At 43.2% G+C, this 25716-nt stretch overlaps 1 protein-coding gene across 44 annotated transcripts in view; it reads right to left on the minus strand.

Moving 5' to 3' along the window:
* Window positions 1-24503, minus strand: part of ELAVL2 (ELAV like RNA binding protein 2) — a 147719-nt gene extending 123216 nt beyond the window's left edge. For 5 of the 44 annotated variants that reach the window (XM_065549636.1, XM_065549646.1, XM_005294739.5 and 2 more), the window contains exon 1: window positions 20570-20705. The gene's annotated coding sequence lies outside the window, so the exon portion shown is untranslated. Of the gene's footprint in view, window positions 1-10149; window positions 10182-10374; window positions 10494-20156; window positions 20353-20569; window positions 20765-23929 lie in introns of those variants that run through there. The other 39 variants (XM_065549654.1, XM_065549638.1, XM_065549633.1 and 36 more) reach the window with 26 other exon arrangements.
* Between the last annotated feature and the right edge of the window lie 1213 nt (window positions 24504-25716).

Raw genomic sequence — 25716 nt, forward strand, 5'->3', positions numbered from 1 at the left:
CAGGATTTTCTTTGCTTTGCCTCACAATCCCATTCTCCCACCTCCACTCAATTACCTTCTGTGATCCTATTGGGGTGTGTGCCACTAGTTACAAAACACTGACCTAAGGCCTCACCCCGCCCCCCCCAAGTTTGTTGTGCTTTTCATGAAGCTAAACAGGATTTATTTTAACATTACCAGGTAGGTCTCCTTGGTTTTAATATTTTGTTCCGTTGGCCAATCTTGCATGGACGTATTTTATAAGTTAACAAGAAACATGCTACATAGGTTTACACTTGGCATAGTCTTATCAGGTCTCTGGATATGAATCCTACTCAGCTGCCTAAAATGATACCATTACAAGAGGCAAATCATTTAATAAGGCAGGAATTATATAAATAGGTTACAACTGGTGCAGTGTGCTTACTGGTAAGCTGTTTTTGTAAAAAAAAGTGTGTCACCTCTGAAGTATTATCAGTCCGAAGTGGAAGGAAGTGATGCAACACAGATGCCATCACCAAAAGTAAATCTGGTTTATAAAACTTGACTGGAGTGTTTTGTTTTCCTACATAGTTGTGTCCCCCTACTGGCAGAGGCACAATACTGTGCATCCTAAGACAAAAAAGCAGGCGAGGCTGAGCTAACTATGGAAGGTTAAACACTCCCATGGCATTACCATTTGACAATGTTATAACCAACCTATTATACTACAGGCTCACTAAATGCAGGTAGTGTCACCATCAAGAAAACTGGGAATGCAGCAAATTGATATCATGGAAGGATGGGGAGATTTAGGCCTGTTAAAACCAGATTGTACCATTTAAAAACTAATTTGGTGTAGAAACTGGATTAGTTAGATCAGTGCAATCATGAGTGGGTGGACACATTCTTCAGGTCAGTTTCAAAGTACCCGATATCAAAACTTAGCTTAAGTCATTTTCTCCAATTCCACCACAGGTTTCACCAGTTTCTAAACTAATTTAGTTAAAACCCAATACAAACTTTTGTTTAAACAAGGTGCAAGACATTAGAGTGCCTCTGGAAGAGCCTGAAGTTGACCACCCAGCTTTTTGCCAGGAGTTCCTGCCTGTACTTGGGTTCTTGCCTATCCCCTTTTCTTCTTAAGAAAAATATCAAGACGGATGAAGAAGAGAACCTAAGAACCATTCAACCACTCCTCCCTGCCTGCCCACCCACCCAGGTCAACAACGGCAGCTCTGCATAGCTTCACTACAGATGCTGGCTTCACACCAGATGCCAGGCAAACTTGCTATGTGTGGAACTACCTGGTCTGAACACATGCACCAATTCTGTCTGTAGACTCGTGCACTACATCCGGTGCACACCAGCTGCACTGTCCCAACCTTCAACAAAACCACCTTTCAGAACTCCCAATAAAGGCAACTGACAGCACCTGCTTCCACATGAGTCTCTTTACTCCCAGAATGTTCACAATACAAGAGCAGTTTCAGTGGTGACAGGACTGTATGAATGATGAAGTTTTACAAAGCTGAACTCCAAGTTGGTTGAGTTTGGTCAAATGAGTCACAGGGCATTTTTCTAGTTCCTTGACTTACATTACCTTTATTCCATGCAGTCAGAAAGGGATTTTAACTAGTTTTTCCTCAGTAGGATTGCCTCCAGTGTATAGTCTACATGACGTTAAGGGGGAAAAAAGCAGCTAATAGCTTTGTGCTACAGAGGGATCTACACCACAATGTGTGAGATAGGGTTACCAACCACACTCCTTGCCCTGCAGAGACCACCCAGATTGAGAGGGCAGAGGAATGCCCATACATGTCTTCTGATGTCATATCAAGCCATCTGGTGTTTTTCCTTGATGACTACAATTTTCCACCGAGGAGGTCAGTAAAGGGTAAGGACGGGGGAAGAAACGAGGAGGTCAGAGGAAGATCTATTGCAAGGAAGTCATGTGCCCAGTCTTAAGTTACCCTTCTGTAAAGAGGGCCAATCTAACTAAGCTGGCACTCTTTGCTAACCAAAATATAGTATGGGTATATGGGTAGTTCTGCCCATCAGATGGGCACCAGGTGTTCTGCACCCATCACAGCTCCCTCTCCTCTAATCAAAACCTCATTAGTCTACAAACCCCACACATGACTGAGAATCCCAACACACACAGCGGTATACAGGTTACACAGGTAGTAGTGGGCTTTGCAACAATACAGAGGACAGTGTACAACCAAAATCTCCCCTTCCTGCAAGGAGCCTTCCTCCCCAACTGGACTGTGCATTGCAACACGATGAGTACTTTCTTGGATCAAACCTTTGGACATGATGGCAAAAGGTTGCGCCTGCTGTCACATCATCAACTAAACAGTAAGATGGTTTAGTACAGTGCCATGCCACATGCCTCCCGAATGACCTTAGCCAAATCATTTAATCGGTTCCTCAATTCTCTTCCCTTCCTACCACTCCCTCCCCAACCAAAGAAACACCAGTAAAAACAAATACTTTTAACGCATCAGTTGTGATGCATCCATTTGCTATAATGTAATAGAGCATTAAGTAAACGTGTTGCTTGGCTGGCAAGTCTTGTCTGAAAGTGGACACTCTTTCTGCCCAAGACAGCCTTTCCCTCATACCCAGGTTATGATGACCTTCTGCTATGCATGTAGTCTTCCATAATGCAAGTACAGGTACTTTATAGAACTAAATAGGAAGCTTCTGCCCCACCCCTTTTGTTTTGGGGCCACTGAAGTAGTGGAGGGTTCCTAAAACTTGTAGTCTGGACTATATTCTGTGAGGATAGAACACATCCAAAGAAAAAGTGAGAGAGGTACGCCTTTGGGGACAAGAGGAATAGAGACGGATAGATTGCCATAATGGAAATAGTGATTTACTTTAGGAATTGAACTAAGCCACAGAGGGGGAAGCATTTTCACTGTGGAAAATTACAAAGGGGTATCTTCTGCATAGGGCAGCCAACTGCCCAATCCCCTAAGCTAGATAAAAGGCACTTTACTAGAAAGCTGGGAGAGAGATTGTTTTTTGCGCGCAAGGCTTTAAAGTGCCTGTGCAAGACCAGGTTTAGGCTTCAAGAACAGCCAGGGGGAAAACACTAATTGCAAAAGTCTCAGCAGGCATCATAAACCTGCTAACAAGAGGGGTCCCAATGGGAAAAAACAATGAACCCCTAATGCCCCCTCCAAGCAGATGCCTGACCTGTGAGAGTCTTAAACTTAAGGAAAGCCCATTTCTGTAGGCACTTGGCAAGATCAAGACTTGAACTGAACGTGCAACACTGGAGGAACATTCCACAGGTTTGGTAGTATACTGATAGTTATAAGCTTGACTTGAGCATGGAATAGAGTACCCTGTCCAAAAGCCACCTCCTCCCCCATGCACACACATTACAGAGAGATTCCCTTCCACAAAATAAAGACAAGTGTCCGAACAGGGGCAGCAGCTCAGAGGACCTCAACTAGTGAGAGGGGGCATCCTAATATTCAGCCATTAGGATGCCAAGAAGCCACAGTGATGGGTGCCATATAAAAACCTATATAGCAGGATCAGAACTGCCTTGTCCCAACTTGATTTTCTTCAGAATCAGAGGGTGAGGAGAAGGCAGCAGCAAGCACAAGGGAGCCTCCGCAGGGAATCAAGAAAGAATCTGGCACCCACACTCCCTCTGGTAGAATAAGGAAGTGTAGCAGCTGTGGTTGTGTGCGACAGATCAGATACTCACCCAACACCTACAGACTTGTGCCAGATGAGGCTTGATGTCAACTCTGAAGTAATGTGCCTGGTGGGCACTTTGCATAGAAATACACTTCAATATCTGCAAGTGGCTACTCCTGCTTGTTGGGAGTGTAATCTGAGTGCAGAAGGAAAATGCAAGTCTCTGCCTTGTATACACCATCTGATCTACATAGAGAGCAAAAAATATCTTTGAAGCCTTGTTGTCCCCTACAGCCAGATGAACCCAAATGACAATCTCTCAATTGCTTTAGTTCTCTGTGCACTGCAGAGAGAAGGCACACACCTTAAATTTGGGTGCATTTAAACCCACAGCAAGGCCAACTTGCAGGCACGCTAGTAGATAATTTGTATTTTAGCTGACCTTAGTGCAACTCCGCTTAAGGTACCAGATTATACAGTATGTTCTTGACAACTATTAACTGGAAACTCAAGTGGTAGGTTACCTACCAAAATATCCACCTTAATTGCTTTCACACAAATTCCAGGCAGCCTGCTTTTGTCTGCTAGAGTCTGGCTATATGATGAGCCTTTATATCCAAGAGGAGATTTCTATGAAATGAACAGTGGTAATTCTGAGATCATGTTTACTAAGCCCACTAATTACATCCTTCAAAACAGCGTGATGCTACAAGAATTACAGAAGCCATCTGATTCCTGGATTTTCTGCATAATCTTACACAGAAGTAGGAATAGCAGAAAGCACATAACAGGTTATCTGGTCTGGGCAAGTATCTCTGTTGCCACCACTCCCTGAACTGGTACAGCATTTGGCGGTTTTGTGCCTGAAAACAGATTTATTGACTTGTGAAATGTTCTGGTTACGTGCCAAAACATCTGTGAGTGCCCCATTCTGCCTGGTCTGCTTTGCCAATCCACTATGCGGTTATTTTGCAACTTTGATGAACCTGTTTATCTGTACAGTATGCTTCTCTATCAGCGTCAATAGCACCCAAGCCACTACGGAAACAATGGCCCAGTCACTTTTGCAAACAAAGCCTGCCATAACTGGGACATCTCTCTTTGATGTTGAAGGTATTGATACGATCAGGCCCTTTAATACATTGCAATTCTAACCAGTTGTTACTGTGTCTTCTGTAAAAAGATGTCTCAAATGCAGTAATACTCCAAATAGGCTCACCATCCTTTCAGGATGATCTTATCTGGTTATAAGATTTGAAGACCATCCTATGATCTTTTTCATCTACCACTGAAGTGATCTGAAGACTATTTTTGATTGGTCACAACAGCAAGCTGGGGGGCAGAGATAAAGGAGTGAAGAGGAAGAAAATTCAGTGGGTGGAAACTCCAGAGTCGACATCTGAAATTATCTGTACAGGAAGCCCTCGTAACCAAGAGGGTCGGGAGGGACTGGACTGTGCATTCTGAAGAAAGCAGAATTCTCCATATGGCTTTTGTCAGCTTCTGTCTTCATTCTGAAGATACCTGCACCCACATATGAATTACTCTTTGACAGCTATGAGCGAAGTCTTTATCATCAAAAGTCATGTGCCTGAAGTACATGTATTGCCAGCTGCCCACAGGTGTCCACTTTGACCTTGTTTTTGATTGGTGCCTGGAGGAGACTGTCCTTTAAGAAACCACAGATATGTATTCCATTTACTTGTACTGAATACGCATCTGTTACCTGTTTGATGAAAAGGAGCCTGCAACCCAGTTGAGACTCCAATTCTGAGCAAGTGTACTGAGTTTCTGTGGTTTGATGGGGAGACTTCCAAAGATGTCTCCCCAGAATAGGTTTTCCCTTAGTAGTTCCATCTTGCTCAGCTGTGTTGGTACACTATTGCTCACAGAACAGCCTCCGGAGGATTGCTTCACCTTGTAGTTTGGCTTGGAACCTTGTATACAGTCTCGTAGATAGTAAGCTTTAGTTCAGTTCCCTCCAAGATTCCAGCCATCAGTTTTCCAAAGGTTTTCTTCAAGTATATTCCGAGGCTGCCAGGAGTTGCTTTGTTTGAATGGCTGCTTTCCAGGAACACAGCCACTGCTATTCCTGGCTCGCTGATCACAGCCACGGCTGAGAGAAAAACCATCTAGAGACACATCTGGGACAAACAATGCAGCCAGGGTTATCTAAAGGCTTACTCTCAGCCCACAAGACTTTCCCATTCTTGGTAGGAAGTTGAACAAAGTGTGCCCATGAAAGGATTAGTTAAGTGAAGTGAGTGAATGCAGCAGAAGGAACACTTTGTGAGGAAGTTGCCTCTTTGGCCATACAAAGGTCTATCTATCCCAGTATCCTGCCTTCTGAGAGTGGCGAATGCCAGGTGCTTCAGCGGGAATCCATGAATCCACATGACTGTATTGCAACTCTAATGAGCTAGAAGTCAATCAGCGGTCCAATAAGCCATCCTTTGTCACACAATGCCTGGGTTTTGCTGGGCCTTCTTATGGCTGAGTATTCCTGAAGGAACAGGTTTCTCTGCATTATTCTCCTGTCCCTCCTACTTTGACAGCTGGCATTCCTCCCAGGAGAAAGGAGTATAAGCTCTTGTTTCAGTTTTTTTGTTTTTCAAATGAAATCCAAGGTGTTGCCAAGTGCTTGGGTTCCACTGGATTCCAGCTGAATAAGACTCCGAAACAAGTACTGTGGATAGAATCCCTGGATTGGGTCAGCGTTTGAAAGATTAATTCTGATCTTAAGAGAGGGATGGGGCTTTTTTTTGCCCCCTTCTTCTGGAAGCAGCAAGGTTCCTGCCCTTTTCTATGGCTTTTACATGTACCCTCCTATCCCTAATCAGCGAAGAATATGGATATCGGAGATGGCCTGATGAATTCACTGAACAGCCAGCGGTGTTTACCTCCATGGAAAATGAACCTTCACTTCCCACAAGAGGCTGCTACTTCTTCAGTGCCTCCATCAAGTCAGAGGGCAAGCCCTTGATCCCTGTGCAAGGTATCAGACTCCCAAGAAGTCTGTAATGGAACTTGAAGTCAGTTGGATGAAGGAAGACTGTGACCTAGAGGTACCCTGAGGCAACCAGAGTATGTATGACCCAGTGGATGGGGAAGATTCCCCATAAAGGAGCATACGGTTAAGCCTCTGCTAATAGGGCATAAGAGACATGGGCTGCTGGTCAAGGGAATAGGGCTTGAGAGTCCCTTAGTGCTATGTCAATAGCCCAGTGACCATTTGTTTACCTCGGTTCTCCTTCCACGGCTTTGTATTGGGAGGTGGAGAGGACCTACTGCAGCCAGTCACCAGGCACTTCATCATTAGTAGGCCCCTACCAGATTGATGCCCATGAAAACCATACTGCAGACTGTGAAATCTGGTGTTGTGTGCTTTTACCTTATACTATACAGATTTCATGGGGGAGACCAGTGTTTCTCAAATTGGGGGTCCTGACCCAAAAGGGAGTTGCAGGGGGGTCACGGTATTGCCACATTTACTTCTGTGCTGCTGTCTTCAGAACTGGGAGGACAAAGAAGCGGCTGCTGGTCAGGTACCTAGCTCTGAAGGCAGTGTCCCGCCAGTAGCAGCACAGAAGTAAGGGTGGCAATATCATACCATGCCACCCTGACTTCTGCGCTGCTGCTGGTGGCAGTTCTGCCTTCAGAGTGGGCTCCCAACCAGCAGCTGCCGCTCTCCAGCTTTAGGCAGCACCACTGCCAGCAGCAGCGGAGAAGTAAGGATAGCAGTACCGCAACACACACACACACACACACACACACCCCCCGCAATAACCTTGTGACGCCTCCCAACTCCTTCTTGGGTCAGGATCCCTACCATTACACCACCATGAAATTTCAGACGTAAATAGCTGAAATCATGTAATTTATGATTTTTAAAATCCTATAACCATGAAATTGACCAAAATGGACTGTGAATTGGGTAGGGCCCTAATTATTAGCCTTTTTTGTTTTTGAGCAATTTCACTTAGATTACCCCTTCCTCTGCTCCACTTGCCACAGGTTCAGTTTTCTCCTGGTTCATGGAAGAGTGAGTGCAATCCCTCCCTGGGCTAGGTCAAATTGTGGGGGGATTCCCCAGTCAGAGACATACCAAAGCTCACTATTTAGTGATATAGGTAAGTGCTCTTTATTTTTCTTCACTGCTTGTTTGCCCATACTGGGGATCAAGCAGGGGCATGCCCATCTTGTGCAAAACTCTCCGGTGAAAGTTCTCTCAGTAGATCACCCATGTTGAATCACTATATCAAATATTTTCATTTGTTTGCTGGATTAAGTATCAGTTTCCTGCAAGCATAGTACTGGTCAGAAACTCCAGTATGTATTCCCCAATTCCCTTTTTAATAACCCCTTTTATAAGTCAATGTATAACTTCATTTCATAGGAGCTTTTTTTAAAAAAAAGGTTCTTCAATCCACAGAAATAACACCATGCATGACAGACTAAAAGATCTACCATCTTGCCCGGCATTTGAATGCAGAGTTACTAGCACTTTAAACCACACTTAGTTTAAAAAAAAAAAAAAAAAAAAAATCAGATTTCTTCTGGAAAAGAAGAGGGTTGGGCACAATATCTTCAGCACACAAGCCTTTCCTTTCTTATTTGTATCATTGTGCTCGACAGCGTTCAGAAGTTCAACACCAGTGTTACCTTTTGAATATAATGTACAGACAAGTTTATTGAAATTACGGTGATTTCTTTTGCTGTTGTGCATTCAGACTTAGATCATGTGCTGAGGGTAAGCCAATTAATAAAGGTATAGAACGAGCATCAGAATGAAGTTTAACTGCGCTTAACTATGAAGCCAGAGCAAATACAAACTAGCAACATCTAAGGCCATGTCTACATACAGCAGTTGTTGTAGTTTAACTGAAGGTCTGATTGGGGTTGGGGGGAAAATCAGTGTAGTTAAACTGGTGCAAGCCACTGTATAGTCACTTTAGTTTCAATCTATTCCTTGTCAATTTAAATTAACCTGAAATAAGTCTAGTTTTCACTGAAATAAGTGTCCACAGCTTTTTGCACCAGTTTAACAAAGTACGTTTTTAAAAGTCACTCCTTTAAACCAATGCAACTTTTCAGGTAAATAGGTTCTCACATAAGAGAGGAAAGGAGATTTACACAGGGCAAGCCAATCCTATTAGCCGAGTCAGAGGTTTACTAACTGGTCACTAGTTTTTGGTGCTAACACTTGAGCAACCAATGGCAATATCACAAAATGTAGGTACATAATGATTTTGGCTAACCTGATTATGTTCAGCCAAAGGGTACAAAAAGGTTCATTTATATTTTTGCTTTTACTTATGAAACACTGAAATTGCAGTTAAATTTAAAAGTCAGAAAATGGGAAAGGTTCCTATAGCAACATTAACTCATTTTCTGTTTGTTTTTCTTGAATATGATGCTTAATGCATTTGTTTGTTCTATTCAATTTAGACCACAGATACACAGGAAGTGCAATAGGGCCTAGTTAACATTGCTTTAGGAATGTAAGCATTCCTGTTTCTCAGCTTTGATTTTTAAACTGTGCAACCTCTACCTTGCATTACAGTTCTGTGCATTTAATTTATAGAGTCAGAGGAAGTTGCCCATGCTGAATGTTAGCATCTAAATCGTCACAAAGATGAATGAGGTGAGAGGAGATGGTAGTTTACATTGCAGCCATTGCATAGTTCTCTACAGTGCCTGGACACAACAAACAGCACATCTGTTCCCTTTGAAACAGCCGTATCTTTAAAACGGATTTCATTTTTAAGTGAAAGCTTAGAACATGTGATTTTTTCTCTACAATGTGGATTCTGCATCTCTTGTGGGTTTGCCACTATTATTCACAGTATTTTCTTGTTCCTTTTAAGGAACCATTTTTGGCGGGGGAGAGAGGACAACTCTCTATATTGCCTCTTCTACGCAAACGGACCTATGAGCAGCCACAAACCTCTGCATTTTAGGCTGGGCAGAAAGCCTGCAGCTTCGTTACAAAGGCGACTTCAACATCTTTGATCTTCAGCAACTCAAACAATTTCAGCCGCTTAATAGCTTTATTAGCCAACCAATTCCCCTCTTGCCCACCAAGATCTTACCTTGGAGTAAATCCACAGCCAAGTACTATTTATATGCCAAATTTCACAGTTTAGCCATTTGAGATTTACATACAATAGATTTTTTCAATAAAAACATTCCCCTCGTCTTACATAGTTCAAAAATAAAGTCAGTAAAAGGATATACTCCTCAAAGTTGACTTTTTGGCCAGATCAGGTATGCAACATTTCACCCAAAAGTTTAGTTTTGTTTTTTTAAACTATCTAAGGATATGAGCAACTGGGGGGCGGGGAGAAGAGAAGAGAAAGACAACTTAAACTGGTTTATAATCTAAATTGCACACTATCAAGTGACTGCCACACACTCAGTTACCATATCTGCTATGCAAGATACAAGGAACAATACATGGTTTTTCTAGCAGTTATGAGCATGCAAGAGTCCTCCATTTAGGAGACAGAATGGAAAGTATAAACCAACCTGCAGAATATGCTGGCTAGAGGGACATCAACCTTTTAATAAAAAAAAAAAGAATTGTTCTGAAAGATTATTTTTAGTCTACTAATACTACTACAAACTAAAAAAAAAAAAAATCTTATTCTAATTGTTGTCTGATAGCAAGCGCAGGTTGTTAAACTGTTAATTTTAAGACACTGAAAATTCTTGATAAAAAAAATTATGTAAGCAATAGTGTTTGCCGCTTACCTTTAACTAGTTATGTTTGCTGATTCAAGATTGGAGAGGAATGGTAGATCTAAAAAAGCAAGTAAATCCCCAGATCTTGCTCTGCCTTGAAACTGGACTGGTGCATGTGAAATTTAATGCTAATGAATGAACAGAAACAGAGGTCACAACATTAGTTTTTGGCATTTCAAGAGGGCACACAAAATGGATTACACTGAAATGAGAAAAATCCTGCTACAGAACAATGCATGGATCTACTGAAAATGCCCGTTACTACACAAAAGGCTGCTGCTATATTACTAGTTGCTATGTATACACAGATGTACTGCAACCATTGAGGAGACTAATTATTTCCTACCAATTCTCTCTCTCTGGCCACAAAGATGGTCAGAATTTCAGCCTCTTCTCCTGCCACCCTCTCTATCACATTCTCCTTGAACAAGAGCAGAACTCCCAGGTTGCATGCTTCTTCATCACCACCCTCCCAACAGTTGCTGTTCTTGCCACTGGGCCTGATGGAGCAATGTCCCACTGAGCTTAATGATTTTTGCAGTCAGACTTGCATCCAACCAATTCCACCAGCCATTCAAAGCTCTTTAACATTCAGTACGTTCTTAAAAAGTGAAGGTGTAATCAGCGATACCAGCTCCAGTACCCCAAATAATAGCACACAATTGAACATGGCCCGCAGCAGCACTTCAAGGAGAATGCCTGCAAGTCAGTAAACAGTCCAATAGCCAAAGTAAAGCACAAGGGGACATTTTCACAAATGCCCTTAAACAACAAGTACCACCACAATGCACCACCTAAATTTTGAACTTGGAAACACCCGCATTTCCTCCTATTCCTCTATGGTATTAGGTTAAAAACAAAACCTAGAACAGCTAGGGGCAGGGCTCAGAAACTGCTACCACGGCGTCTCTGTTCTTCAGAATTTCAGCATACATTTAAACACACACACACACACACACACACACACACACACACACAAAAAAACCCACACACCAAACACCCACCCCCCCCCCCGCAACCACATCTCTAGCTGTTATTGTTGTGAAGACAGACTCAGAAATGTGAGCCAAATGCAACGGATGCAGAGAGGAGTCAGCAGAAAGCCCAGAACCATAGCGGAGAGTTGTGAACTGTCCCATTCGTCTCAGTGGGAAATTAACTAGTGATCACAATTTTAAATGTCAGCAATTTATTTCCTTATGCAACAAAGAAGAAAGAGGGTCCTAGACCTGCACAGTTTACTGACTGATGTCATTTTGATGCCACCGGTGAGCAGTGTATAAGATACAATTACTTCACCCCCAAATCAAGGAGGTGGCAAGCCTAGGAAACTAGCCAAACCATGGGACACGTTCGTGCCTTTCCGAGTCATATTTTAAGCATATGCACAACCTACTGTGAGTAGCACTTCATTCTAGAAGCCATAAGTTGAGCTTGTTTTGTGTAGACTGGAAGAAGACCACCACGTTCCCCCGATTCCACCCCAATCTGGCCCCTAAACTAGATATGGAGATTGATGATCACTGAAGAGTTCTGCTTTCACATGATACTTCTCAGAGATGAGCAACAAAGAAATTCAGAGATGCAGGTTCTAAGGTCAGCTGCTAACCTTAAGTACACTATGGAAAAACCACTTTAGACATGGCTCACTGCTCTTGACTGTAGTTTTTGGGGCACTGAACACAATTCCACTGTTGAGTTTCTCATATATTTAAAAAAAAAAAAAGAACCAGCAGAGACTATTCACAGGAGGCAGAGGATGCGATTTGCAAGACTTGAACAATTTATTGGACACATCGCTAGCCAAAGCAACAAGGCACAGTGTTCCCCTTTTCCTCTCCCCCCAAAAATCCTTGCAGTAAGTATTGTGTATTGTATTTAACAACTGAAATTACCCACTTAAAAAAAAAGGGAAGATGAAGCTTCATCTAATATTTGCAGCACTATTAAGCCAACCCTACTAACTATCTCTCTCCCCATCAAAGTTAAATATTCCAGCAGACAGTCAAAAGCCATTTCATTCCACACACACATACACACACACACACAAATCCACTGTGCAAACTTGGTTAGTCAAGGAAAACTGTTTGGACTAAAACAACAAACAAAAAATCTACACTGAATCATTCTAAAGAAAAGCAGCTAACATCGTGGCAATTAGTGCCTGAAGTACTAAGATGTAAATAGGCCAGGATGACCTGAACAGCCTTTCCTAATTCTGCTTAAAATGCTTTTCAAGCATTCAGTTTTAAATTATCCTAATTTTTGATTTTGTATTAAATATTCAGGATACTGTCCTACACACATTTCAGATTAAGTATTGGCTATTCAGTAATTATGTAATATATAGAGGTAATAAAAGTCTATTTAACATGATCTTAAAGGGGGAAAAAAGGGGTGGGAAGGGGGAGAGAGAGAGACACACACACACACACACACACACACACAGAGCCAGTTAACTGCAGTTCTCATTTCCATGTTTTTGGTCAGTCCAGATCAGTGCTGTTAACTCAGAAGCTCAGGGTAGCCATTTGGACGGCTATAGCAACTGTATTGGTTTCCAAAATACAGATGTTTTTACAGAAAAGCAAGACACGCAGGCATTTTGTGTTATATACACCATCAGATACACATTATGACCCAGGACTCAGAAGAAGTAAAAAAAATTTTTGGCTGACTGTTTTAATTAAATGCTGATTAAATCGGTCCTAGCTTATAGGATAAACGATTTTGATCTCTTTAAAGTTGTGTTGGTTGGTCAAGATACTTCCCTCCCCCACTCCAGAGAAGGTCCTAATGGTGTTTATTGCCTTTTCTTTTCAGCCAAGCAATATAAAAGCTAGAAGAGTCAGGTGCACTTTTTAACCCTGAACAAACTGAAGTTCTTAGAAGAGCCCTTACTCAGCTTGTAGATACCCAGAACTGGCACTAGGCAGAAACAGACTAAGCAATTGCTTAAGGCCCTGAGCAGCTCAAGGGAACCCCCTCCCACCTCCATTCACTTATTATGTGTTGTGGGAAGGGGGGCAACACCCCAAATTGACTAGCACTGCCTCTACAGACACTTGACATTTATAAGCCTTCTGCTGGGTAGCAGCAGTAGCATTGCTAGAGCAAGTTACATCTCATCTCTTCAGACACCAGCAACACTGAACCCAATGAGAGAAAATTAAATCTCCATTCTGTTTTAGAGATGACTTCCAAAGAAAAGCATTGGGTTTCTGGTTATTTTGATGGTGTTTCTGCCTGAATTATAAAGGCGATGAAATTTTGTATTGATTATTAAGATCACTAAACACACACATTACATATTCAAGTCTGTCTACAGTGTTTCCTGAAAGACTATATAGAACATTGGAAAGCTACTAGAATGCCACATGATAACTGAACCAGTGGAACCTTAGACTAAGCCTACTCTCCCATCTTTGATCCAGCACTGGCACGGCTGCACCAGTGGAAACACGCATTCGGAGCAGGTGCAGGCAGCAGACCTATTACTTCAGAAGGAGGAGGGAGAAGAGTTAAGGAAGTTTATGGCTTCCTCAGAACCCCACACAATTCAGTTCATGGCAACTACAGTTACGGACAAGATCCAAAAATATAATACCAGTAAAATTTAAGTAAAAATTCCTAAAATAGTTCCAAGAGAAGTGGCATATATGGAACATAGATTCTATCAGGATTCATTTGAAATGTCCCATCTCAAACGCACACACCTAGATACTGTAACATTTGCCACCCCTCTCTGTATCTTTTACTCATGCTGCTAGAACTCTAGACACTAAAGATGCTCATCCTGACCTGTATGTCTGATTACAAGTGTTATCATTCTGCATGGAACTACTAATAGAAAAGGTTTTTAAAAACCTAAAGGTAAGCGCTGTTTTTGGCATTTCTACTACAAGCAATTTAGAGTTGCTTTTCATAAGAGAACGTGGTATGAGGCATAACCAGTCTCTATAGAACATTTAAAAATTGACAGTCTCTGATCAGGACCCTCTCTAAGAATGCATTTTCTTTGAAAGAGTGGGCTGGATAAAGCAAGGCAAGATAGCAAGTGTTTTCACGTGGAACTGGTAAAGTACAGAGCAGGCCGCTGTTTTCTAGATACAGCCTCTGCCAAGGTTATACTGTAAAACCTAGCTGCAGTGGCAACACATTAGACACCAGGATTCCCTGCAAATTGACAACAATGCCTATTGGGCTACTAGTGCAGCTTGTTCTTCAATACTGGCAGTTTTCCTGAGCCTCTCCGCTGACCATCAAAACCCACTTTTGCACAACATTTTGCCATCAGACACTTGCTACATTTTAAATGAAAACTGCAAAACCAAACAAACTTATTTCAAATTCTGTTGCAAGGCTATACTCCAGTACAGTTGTCTAACACCAAAAGCCAATTCTTCTCAGGTACAGTGGTGTAAATTCAGCACTAATCCATTAAATTGTCTAGATGTATACAGATAACAGATCAGAAAAAAGGGAGTTTGATTTCCTGCTTAGGAATTGGGGATAAGGATGTCAAAAAACCCAAACATTGTTTGGTAGTCAATTCGGAGGATATTGCAATTTGTTCAAATAAATTTGAGCTATCAGGAAAAGAAAGCTTCATGTTTTAAGACAACTGTTTCTCAAAGATAGCTGTGCTCAGCACTCAAGATTTTAACCTCCGCTAATGAGCACATTAGAACAAAAATCAAACGTTCCTGATGATGGGCTGCATCTTTAGATGCAAATCAAATTCATTCATCAATTGTTTTGCAGAGATAAATGGTGGTGAACAGTGGCAAGAAGAGATCAAAAGCCATTAGTCTGAATGACAGTAAGATTTTGTCATAAGCAACCTTTTAGCACGGCAGAGATCAATAAGAAACTTACTTTTACAAGTAGGTAAGTAATTTTTTCCCTTCAACTCTACCTCTGAAAGTATCTAGAGCAGCTATGCAGATTTGGGGAAAGGAGCACAGAAAAGAAGGGGTAGGTGGAAGAGCACAGTCTTTGGATTTTGCTAGACTAAAAAGAGCAGTTCTTTTACCTTCCCCAACTGATCTACCTTAAATCTATTAAAATACCAATTACGCTAACTCAGTGGAGGGGGAAGACTTTTTCACCCTAGTCTAGACAAGTCCTTAGTGAACCAGGAACAAGATTATGATAGGAAATATTTTAAATGCCTCCACTTTTTTGGAAGTAATCACCCACAAGGTAAGCAAATTCATACGCAAGAAATGTAAGCTTCCCACATATGTATGACAAACTTAAGTCTTTTCCTACTTTGGTGGAAAATTAGCTGACTTAAAGGCAGTCATTAAATAGGACATCCCTTACTCATGACACCATTTTATACAATAAAAAAAATGGTGGTGAATTAAATGCCAAGAGATCACACAGTGCGAGAGGGACTTGCTTTCAGTCTGCGTAACAGAATAAAACAGCATTAACAATAAACTAACATGATTAGGCCAGTAATGTGGAAAGATTTATGCAAATACTAACTAGCATGTTCAAGACTTATCAGTTACTCTGAAGACTAAAGCAATTAAAGTCTTTACTGTGCACAAAAAAGGATCAACCATTTTGCTGGAACAGAACACACTGGAATTGAGAAGACTATCACTGTGAAGGGAAATGTCAGTTCAAGTATGGCTATAAAAGGCTTTTGAGAGGGAAAATAAAGCCTCAGTATGTCAAATTTTAATGTTAGAATGAGTTCCCTTACAGTTTCAAGGTTATTTGCAATTAATCTAGCTTCCATTACTGCCAACGCTATGTACAGCCAAAAAGACAGTTAAACTGAGTCACCTATGTTGTGTGTGTCAGATAAACCTCACATCCCTTTACAGTTGCATACTAAATCAGCAGTAGGTCTCTTCTTCCACTGTGTGAGAAAACAAGCTGCAGAAAAGGTTTGGGGTCTGCTTGAAGTCAGTCACCCCAAACACAATCTGGAAAAGAGTTAAATGTTGTCTATGTACTCTGATCTCTTTGATTTGCAACGAAGGACATAAAACGCCAAATTGAAGCTTTAGTTCAATTTCTCAACACAATGCCACTGTCACCCCCTTTACTCCCAATTTTAGATTGGGAGAGTTGATCACTAATGGTTTTCTTTGCATCCTCCCATTTTTGCCAGCCCAACACAAAGGAAGAGAAAAAAAAAATCACATGAGACACAGCTGTAGTACATTAGTCACTGAATACATCAAAAAGTTATTCTCATCTAGTCATAAAATCAGTCATTGAACAGATTAAATTCATAACCAGTTACTGAACTGTATAAGGAAACTCTTCTGTGGTCAAATGAAATATTTCTTGTCCAAGTTCTGACTTTAAAAAAGTGTTGCATTCTAGTCTTAAGGTGTTTGATAGTCACAATCTTGAAACATTAAGCAAACAATTCCATTTAATTGTGCTTAAAAAAATGTAATTGCATCTCTGCTGTTGCCAACACCACATTAGAATATTTCACTACCAAATTTCAAATGCCAGTCATACTACATAAAAGTGAGCCAGAGTGCTAGGACTAAGGAGAGATACTCTAAGCTGTGGGAAGTCTTGATGTTACTAGGCATTTTGTCCTCCTATCATCAATTATACCATGTAAGCCAAAATGGAAGGGTAACACCAGAATGAGATCACATCCATGAAATTAAAGGAACAAATCTAAAAGTGGAGTAGAGGAAAGAGTTACGCATTGTGTAAGGAGAGTAATATCTGGAACTCACTGCCACAAGGTATTCTTGAAGACAACTTAGTAGTATTCAAAAGAGGATTAGACATTTATATGAATGAGAAATTAGGCTACATGAAACAGGATAAATTTTAAGGAGAGACAAAGACCTTTGTGTTTCAGGATGTAAACCACGCACTAAAATCACAGGGGTTAGTGAAAAATTCCCTCTAAGCCATTTATTCCATTGCTATCCATAGTGGTTTTTGCATCTTCTTCTGAAGTACAGCTCTACCCCAATAGAATGATGTCCTCGGAAGCCCCCCAAAAAATCTTAATGCGTTATAGGTTATATAATCGAACTTGCTTTGGTCTGCCAGAGCGCACAGCCCACCCACCCACCCACCCACCCCGGGAGCACTGCTTTGCCGCGTTATATCCGAATTTGCGTTATATTGGGTTGCGTTATATTGGGGTAGAGGTGTACTTGGTATTGGGCACTGTCAGACAGGACACTGAACTAACTGAATCCCTGGTCTGACCCAATATGGCCATTCCTATGTTTAAGTCTCAGTATTAGATGCTTGCATTTAGAGATTCAAAACACTGAACAAAGTTTTCTTCACAAATATTCCATTTTCAGTTTTTGCTTGGTGCCAAGCCATCAACTTCCTTTCCTTGCTGTGATTCATTTCTCTAAGGTAGAGGTGTGGGAGTGGTTGAAGGGTAATGAGCCAAACTTTCAAGAAGATGTGCTGGTGAAGTTGTGCCTCCGCAGTTTTAATCAATTAATAGGCAACAGAAGATGAAAATCCGCTTATTTCCTGTTTAATTAAGATAAAAATAATTGGCTTTTGTTGGGATGCAGTTATCACCTTGCCTGGTTACACATCACAACCATTAGATACTGTCTATTTGAACACACCAAGGTATAGTGGTGCCAGTGGTCAGGAACAGCAAGGCTAAGGCACTTTCTTCCACAGGGTGGAGCGCTGTGATAAGCTAAGGAAACCAGTGCCCCCACTTTCCACATGTTCCTTTCCCCACCCAGGGCCAGCATCTGTACTTCTGCACAGTTCACATTCACTTTAGCTTGAAAGGATGAGCATATTTTAAGTGCTCACGCAGCATTTCCGAAGCATGCGGACCATTCAAGATCCGCAAGTTATTTCAGGGTTCTTCAAGCTAAAGGCAATGCAAACTGTGCACAAAAATAAATGCTGCCCCATGGTGCAAGTAATGATTTCTTGATCTGTATAAGCTGATCCAGGGAGGAGATAACAATGCATCTGCTAGGACTGAAAGAAATCCAGGAAGAGCGAGGTCAGACCTGGGATTGGGGGGGGGGGTGAGGTAAAAAGAGGTGCAGAGTATAGGGAGAATGGATGGATAGGTGTATAAGAATGAAAGACCATGTTAAGAAGGGGCAGGGTGGTGTAAGAGTAATCCAGATAGAGGAGTTTACTATAAAGAAGAGTCCAAACAATGCTTCCTGTCATGGTAGCGGGTGCCGATGCTGAGTTTATCTGAGCTAAAACAGATGCATTGACGGAGGAGTAAAATAAGGAAGAAGGGATAGGAGATTCCTGAGAGATTATAGGAAACAATCAAGGAAGGAGGAGAGAAGACAGAGCTAACCAAGTCGTCAAAGGAAAGGAGAGAGACAAAAAGCTATTCAGCGACAAAAAGCACCTCCTCACTAAAAGACTGTGCTGATTCTTTTGATACAAACACTAAGTACTGTATTACAGAGTGTAGGAACAATAACCAAATAATTTGGCCAAGACCTGGAATACTAAATATTAGCAAAAAGAAGGATGCACTGAAGTTTTTACACAGGTCCCTCCTCACAGAGTTCTGGGAGTCAAATCTTGACACCTCTTTCCCATTTGAAGCCTCCAACACATTTAAGTCCTTCTCTAGCCATCTTTCTCCACTTACTTACTTGCATATGCTTATCTGAACTTTCTTCTTGGTTCAATAAGAATTCTGAACAGTCTCCAATCCTGTCCCTGCCCTCCACAACACAGTCCTATTTTAAAAGGAAGTTGTTTTTTAATAGGTTAATCTAGAACTCTTGCACATCAAGTTATAGCTACATTACTCTAGTGTAGAAAAGGAAGCCAAAAGTCATCTGTATCAATAGCCTTTCACCATCCACTCAAACATTACACTTAATTATGCAACTGACAGGTTCGCATTTAAGTTAAATTATGCAAAAAATTTAGCAAACGGAACTTCACACTTTTTCTGCAGGTTCACTCTTGACCACATGGGTCACACCAAGGAATGACTCTACGGTGGATCCCAAATCCATCTATTTACTGTAGGCTGCTGCTGATATGCACTCTCTCCTGCCCCTTTTTGTGTTTGCTTGTCTATATCATGCCTGCCCAAACTCGGCAATCACAACGATATCTTCAGTTTGCAGCCCCTGCCCCCTCCACACCCCCCTTAGGTAAAATGACGACATGGACTTGCCAAAAAGCTTGTTAGGAAAAATGGCAGCTTGCATTGCAGAGGGGTGGATGAGCCACAGCAAGAAAAGGGAACTACAGATCAGAGAAGATGGCATCTCACGCTGTGGGAAAGAGAAGTCCTTGCAAGAGGAAGAATCCCTCTCTATTCAGGGGATGTGAAAGTGCACAGAAATTGGCAGACGAGGCGCAGGGTGGGACGCTTTAGTGGCCAGGGATCTGGGGAGATTGGGCGGCAAGCGGAAGGCTTGAGGACGGATTGGAAGGCAGCTGTTCTGTACCTTAGCCGGCCCCTCTACACCACGTGCGCCCTCTCTGCAGCACACGCGGCCCCGCCCTGCCCCCTGGCTTGCCCGGGGATCCTGGCACGCGGCGCGGCTGCACTCAGAGGCCCCGCTCCCTACCACGCCCAGAGCCCGCCCGCCGCTCCCCGCCTTTCCATCGCGTGCGATCCCGCACGGCAAGCGCGAGGCGTGACTTCCGCCGGGAGCCTTTCGCAGCGCCCCGCCGCTGCCCTGGCCCTGCCGCCGCGGCTAGGCGAGGCTCTTGCCCCGCAAGTGGGGGGCGAGGTCCGGCGGCGCTTTGCGAGCGCTCCCGCCGCAGGCACAAGCCCCGGGGAGGGGCGCGCACCCCGCCGCAGTTACCTGCGGGTGTAACGACACGGTCGAGTGTTTAGCGGCTCCTAAGCGGTGCATCACCCCAGGAAAAGCTGCAAACAAAAGGCAGCGGCGGCAGCAGCAGCGAGAGAACTATCTGGACGCTACAGCCCCCGGACTCCCGTACACGCTGCAGTCAGAGACGAGACCACAAACGCTTTGTTAGCTACAGCTCCCCACCAGCAAATGGCCCCGAGTAGCTGGTTTCCAGGGCACGCAGAGCGAGCTTGGTCTTGCAAACTATGAACAACTCCGAGAGTCCTAAAAAAAAAAAAAAGCCCCGCATGCCCCCCAAAGGGAAACCTAGAGCTTCATCTCAGGGGCAGCACCAGCAGCGGTTCCCATCCAGAAAAAATGTTGCTCTCATATCCCGCACAGCCCCGCTTTATTTTTTAACTTACTCCGGCCCTGCGTTTGCAGCGCCCACGCCAGCAAGGGTCCCGATCCAGCTGCAGCAGGGACGAGCGGCCCGGGCGCTGGCGGGAAAATAAAAGGAACCCCACCTTGGGCTGCTTGAGTGACACCTGGGAGCGGCCAGTGAGGGCGCCGGGAGCCTGCAACAAGGCGAGGCGTCAACGTTCCCGACGGGAAGGGGCTCCGCCCCGGCCCCGCATATATGGGCGGGGGTAGCACACTCCCTCCCCCACTCCTGGGCCTAGAGGAATTAGCACCGCCCATAACAACAGGATGATTGCAAGCTACACTGGAAAAGCCTCTAGAGCCCCCGTGTCTTGCAAACGTCCCCTAGCTGCATGGAATTGCTGAGCTGTTTCCTTTCCCTACTCTCCACCCCAGGGTATGAAATTCTTCTCTTCCCAGCCCGCCCCCCTTCGACCTTTATTTCAGAGACCAGTTTAAATAGAAGGAAACTTTGCCGACAGTGTTTGTTCTGGGGAGCTTTCATACACCTAGGGATCTAGTAAACTATTTATAGTGTGCAGTGGGCTTGGAGAGCTGCTTGGTAGCCTGTTCTCACTGGGGTCCCCATGCCAGAGCCAGAAGAAGAGCTGTAGTGTAGTGTGCAGCCCCAGCAGTCTGATAATCATGGGGTAGGTATTTAGTAAGGAGTCACTCTTCCATTCCCGCCCATTAATAGTAATACTGTATTGCATAGAGCAGGGCCACATTGTGCCTCTGTACAAACTCATGCCCTCTGCAGTCTGAGTCCTGCTTTAGTCATTAGAACCCAAGCGCACTTCTAGCAAACAACTAGGCGGTATATTATTGCATGTGCCCTATGCTGAGTTCATTGTCATTAAACACCTGAGTGCCTTATTAGCCACAACAGATCACCTGCCCACTTGTAGGACTAGGGGGGAAACAGACTCTGTCTAAGCAATGCAGTTCAGAGGCTCCTGCAGTCTAGAGGTAGAAGAAAAGTGGGGGTTTAAAAGCAAGATCTCTAGTTTAGCTGTTTCTTGATTCATAGAGGACTGAAATGTGCTTTTTCTCTTTTAGGGGGAAAGGTTTTATGCCGGGGCTCTGGTTATTTTTGCCCCCCTACCATCCTAGCAGGAGCAATTTAATATAGATTTGGAGGGGAGGGAGAGAGGAATGTCACGCTGCTTTTTTCCCCCTATACTTTATATACAGTATGTTAGTCAAATAGTCAAAAGACCTGAAGCACCTGCAGCTCAGAAGTCAGAGGGGCCTACACTGCCACTATGGCTACCTCCATCTCTAAAATAGCACTTTAACTGGAGTTCGCTCCTTTGGACTGAAATAGTATGCAAATAGTCTCCAGATTGGTCCCTGCTAAAATTCAGATTCCTGGTTTAGTAGTTCAATTCATTCCCTGGATGGAGATAAAATGCACTCTATGGATGGGCTTAGCTTCTAGCATGCAGTTAATGGTACTTTCTACAGAAATGGCCTGTGGAGGAGGTGTTAAAATGACTGGATAGTATAGACTAAGCCCAAGGAGCTCAGTGTTGGTCTGTAAGATGCACTTTTCAACTTCAGGCACATATACCCCTCCACCCTCGCAGAAGTCTTTTAAACTGCGATATTTGTAAGCTATACATCCAGCAAGGACACACAACCTCCACCTCTCAGTAACAGTCTTGTCTCATAGATCTACTTAATACTAGTCTACAGCTTCTTTCCCTCAAACCTCTAGCAATCTGGATGCTCTTTCTTCGAGGGAATATGTTTAGCTAGGCAGAAAATAGGCTTCAGTGAATGGTTTTAACTGGAAGGGGATAGTCACATCCTCAAAGCTAAGTACAAGTACTAAATTGTTTAGTATTCCTTTCGCCCTCCCACCAATAAAGCTAGCTCTGTAACATGTAATTATTAGTTAATATACACCTCAACACCAATTTCACTACCAATACTGGGATGCCGAATAAAGGAACGTGCCCAGCTACCAATTTGCCACAGTTGTATAGCTCTCGTAGTGATTCTTTTCAGATGTGCAATAGGTGGGTACGTAGAAACGTGATGGGCATAAATTAAACAACAATGGCAATGCTTGGTCCTGTCCTTTACCACGCTGCAGTGCAATCCTTTAGCAGCTCTAAAATGCCACCTAATCACATCGTTTAATACAGGACAGGAAGGAGGCTGAAGATACGTTATTTTTAGACCCGGGGCACCCTACTAACCCCCCACACCCACCCCCTGCTATCACCACCTCATTTTGCTTCTGCCACTAAATGTAAACTTCTCCCATGCAAGCCAGACTTCCCCGCGGTTATGTTTCCCCTACGCAATAATCGGGAGGCTGCTTTATCTTAAACAGGGGCAATATTGAAGTTAAAATTGAAACAAGCTCGACCAGCCACTTACATCTGGACCAGAAACGCCTCCCATGCTCAACCATTTTTCTCTGGTGGCAGCCTGACAATAGCTAAGAGAGGGAAACGGGGGCTCAGAGTGCCGGGATGGCTACAGGGTACTTACAGGGAACCGCTTTTTCAGCGATGAATGCTGTCCTACTGTAGGACCACGGACAGTGATTGGAGTATACCTCTCTCTGTCCTTGCCAGCTCACGCCTTTCCACTGCCTCAATACGAAGCATTTTTAGCTTTCCCAGAACAAAGGGACTCTTGTATCCCGCATGTAGACTGAATCCTCCCCATATAGGCTTTTAATTTTCACTCGAAGGTTTGAAAAATAATTTCTCCCCCTATATTACAGCAATCCATTCACCCAACTTGGACCTTGCATACCTTCTACCCAGTCATCAGTTTTGACAGCTATTTACCCCAGCTAATCACACGGGCTGCATGTACTTGGTCCAGACCACTACAACTCATTGTATGCGGTAGCCTACATGCCGTCTCGCATCCCTTCAGAACTGACAAAATGCTGTTGGGCTAATGCAATTAGACTTGGGGTCTTATCCCGCCTAATCTGCAAACGTAGGTTTATCTTTTCAAAGCGATACTCATTCATTCATCTGCATGATGTGGGTCCCTTCAGATGTTTTACGCGAGTGATGCATTCAGAGTTAGAAAGGTATTCCTATTATAAGAACTTTAAACCATGATCTAGCTAGTTTATAGCCTAGACACTGAATATGTACATCTGCTTGAATGCAAAATAATGTATATTTTCTCCTGGTGGTCTTAATATTGCCAATACTTCCAGGTATTTGTGCTGTTAACATACTGTAATGTACATGAATTGCTTTAAAGGAAACATAAGGATATGTAATAGATTTAATTCTTTACTGCATGCATCCTACGCTTTCTGGTATTTGATTTAGACATTGTATTAGCTATAGAAACATTAAAAGAATCAAAACACAACTTACCTTTCTCTCTTCAGCTTAAAAAAAAAAGTAACGTTGAAGTTCTCCCAATACAAAGGAGTAAGAAGCAGATGGATAGTTCGCAAGACAACACACAAAATCTAAACTGTGGACAGTTTTAAACAGAAGCAAATCAAATGAAAATGCTTTCCCTCCCAATAGTCCAACACTTAAAAAAAAATCAGGAAAATTAAAAGGGAAAGGAAAACTTAAAACAAGGAATGTGACAAGGCTAGCCTCCTATTGCAACACAACTCAACAAAAAAGGGGGGAGGGGAGAGAAATAAAGGAAGGAACAAAGAAAAGAAGGGATGAAAGGACGCGTTACAAAGACGGTCTCTTTCTCTCTGTCTCCTTGTTTCTTTTTAGTAGCTCGCTACAGAAGTAAAATGCTGCATCTCTAAGTGAGAACAGAAATAAAGGGGGAGGACGTCTTAAAAGGGAGGTGGACTGGATCACACAGATTTATAGCAACCGTATCACCCAGCGCTCCTCTGCTTCCGCACCAGTGTGTGCGTGTGTGTGTCTACAGCTGTGCCAGGCGCCCACCTATCCCGGGCGCCACGCGCGGAAGTATACGCCGAAACCCGATACAACGGAACCTGCTGGCAAGGCTGTGCGCCGCGATTGGTGCGACGGGGTTCCTTTGGCGCCGCCCTGGCCCAACAGCCAGTCCCGATTGGCTGCCAGCCGATGTCAATCCGGCACACTCAATGGAGTCCCGTTTCAGGGTGAGTTGCACCGAGAGGTACCACACTCAGCACGGGGGCAAGGCGAGAAAATAGGAGACCCGGAGCAGAGAGCAACGTGGGATGGTTCTGCTTGAACTATCAGAGTTCCCCGCGGGGTGCAATCTTTATCCGTCAGAAATCTTGCTGTTGTAGACAGACTCGGTACTGTGGATTGACTGACGCATCTTTCGCATATTCTTTAACATTAAAATGTCTTGTATCGCCTCTGTCGCTCTCTCTTTAAACATAAAGACAAAAAGAATTGTCTGCACCTCCGCCTTGTTTCTCCTAGGTCTGTTTTCATTACTTTCTAGTGCTTCGTGATTGGTCTTAGTGTTTCAGTCTTTTTTAATACATTGCAGGGACTGGGAGGGTTGTTAGACAACACTTGCAAAGGCAAGAATGGAAAGCAACTATTAGGAAATAGTACTTTCCATTATGTCACCACAGAGTAGGGTAGAATAATTAGACCGTCCTATCCAGAAAGGCGCCGTACAAAGCTCGGAGCCTTTCATTTACAGGTAAATCTAAAAAATTAAGAGTTGATATGGACCACATACTTCTCACGGTCAGGCAAAACATATTTCACTACTCTGCATTTAAAGAAGTTTATAGTACTGACCAATTACTGCAGCAATTTCTCCTCTGACAGTGACGATTGATATTAATTGAGATTTCCAGTGACAAACATCTATGGGGTGGGTGGGGGGGACTTTTCTTATTATATCACTCTTATCTTTCCAAGAGAACCCGGTTGTCTTTAAGACCGTTATGTTGAACGGGAGAAACAAGCCTGCATGATATACTTAGACCTTTCATTGCTCATACTGGTCCTTTATGGCACTTGAACTTTCTGTTTAAAATCCGAAATGCTTCCTAGAACGTATTTGCTTCTTTTCCCCTGATACACAATACAACGCGTATAAAGCATTTACAGTAACAAAGCACTTATGCCTTCGGAAAGGAACTCCTTTAGATGCTTATTTAGTGCAATCTGGTATTTGCATCCTGCCGGGGGGGCAAGGGGGTGGGGAGACACACACAATGATTGGAAGAGAG

This window comes from Chrysemys picta, chromosome 6 (assembly GCF_011386835.1).
Source record: "Chrysemys picta bellii isolate R12L10 chromosome 6, ASM1138683v2, whole genome shotgun sequence".
Classification (NCBI taxonomy): domain Eukaryota; kingdom Metazoa; phylum Chordata; order Testudines; family Emydidae; genus Chrysemys; species Chrysemys picta.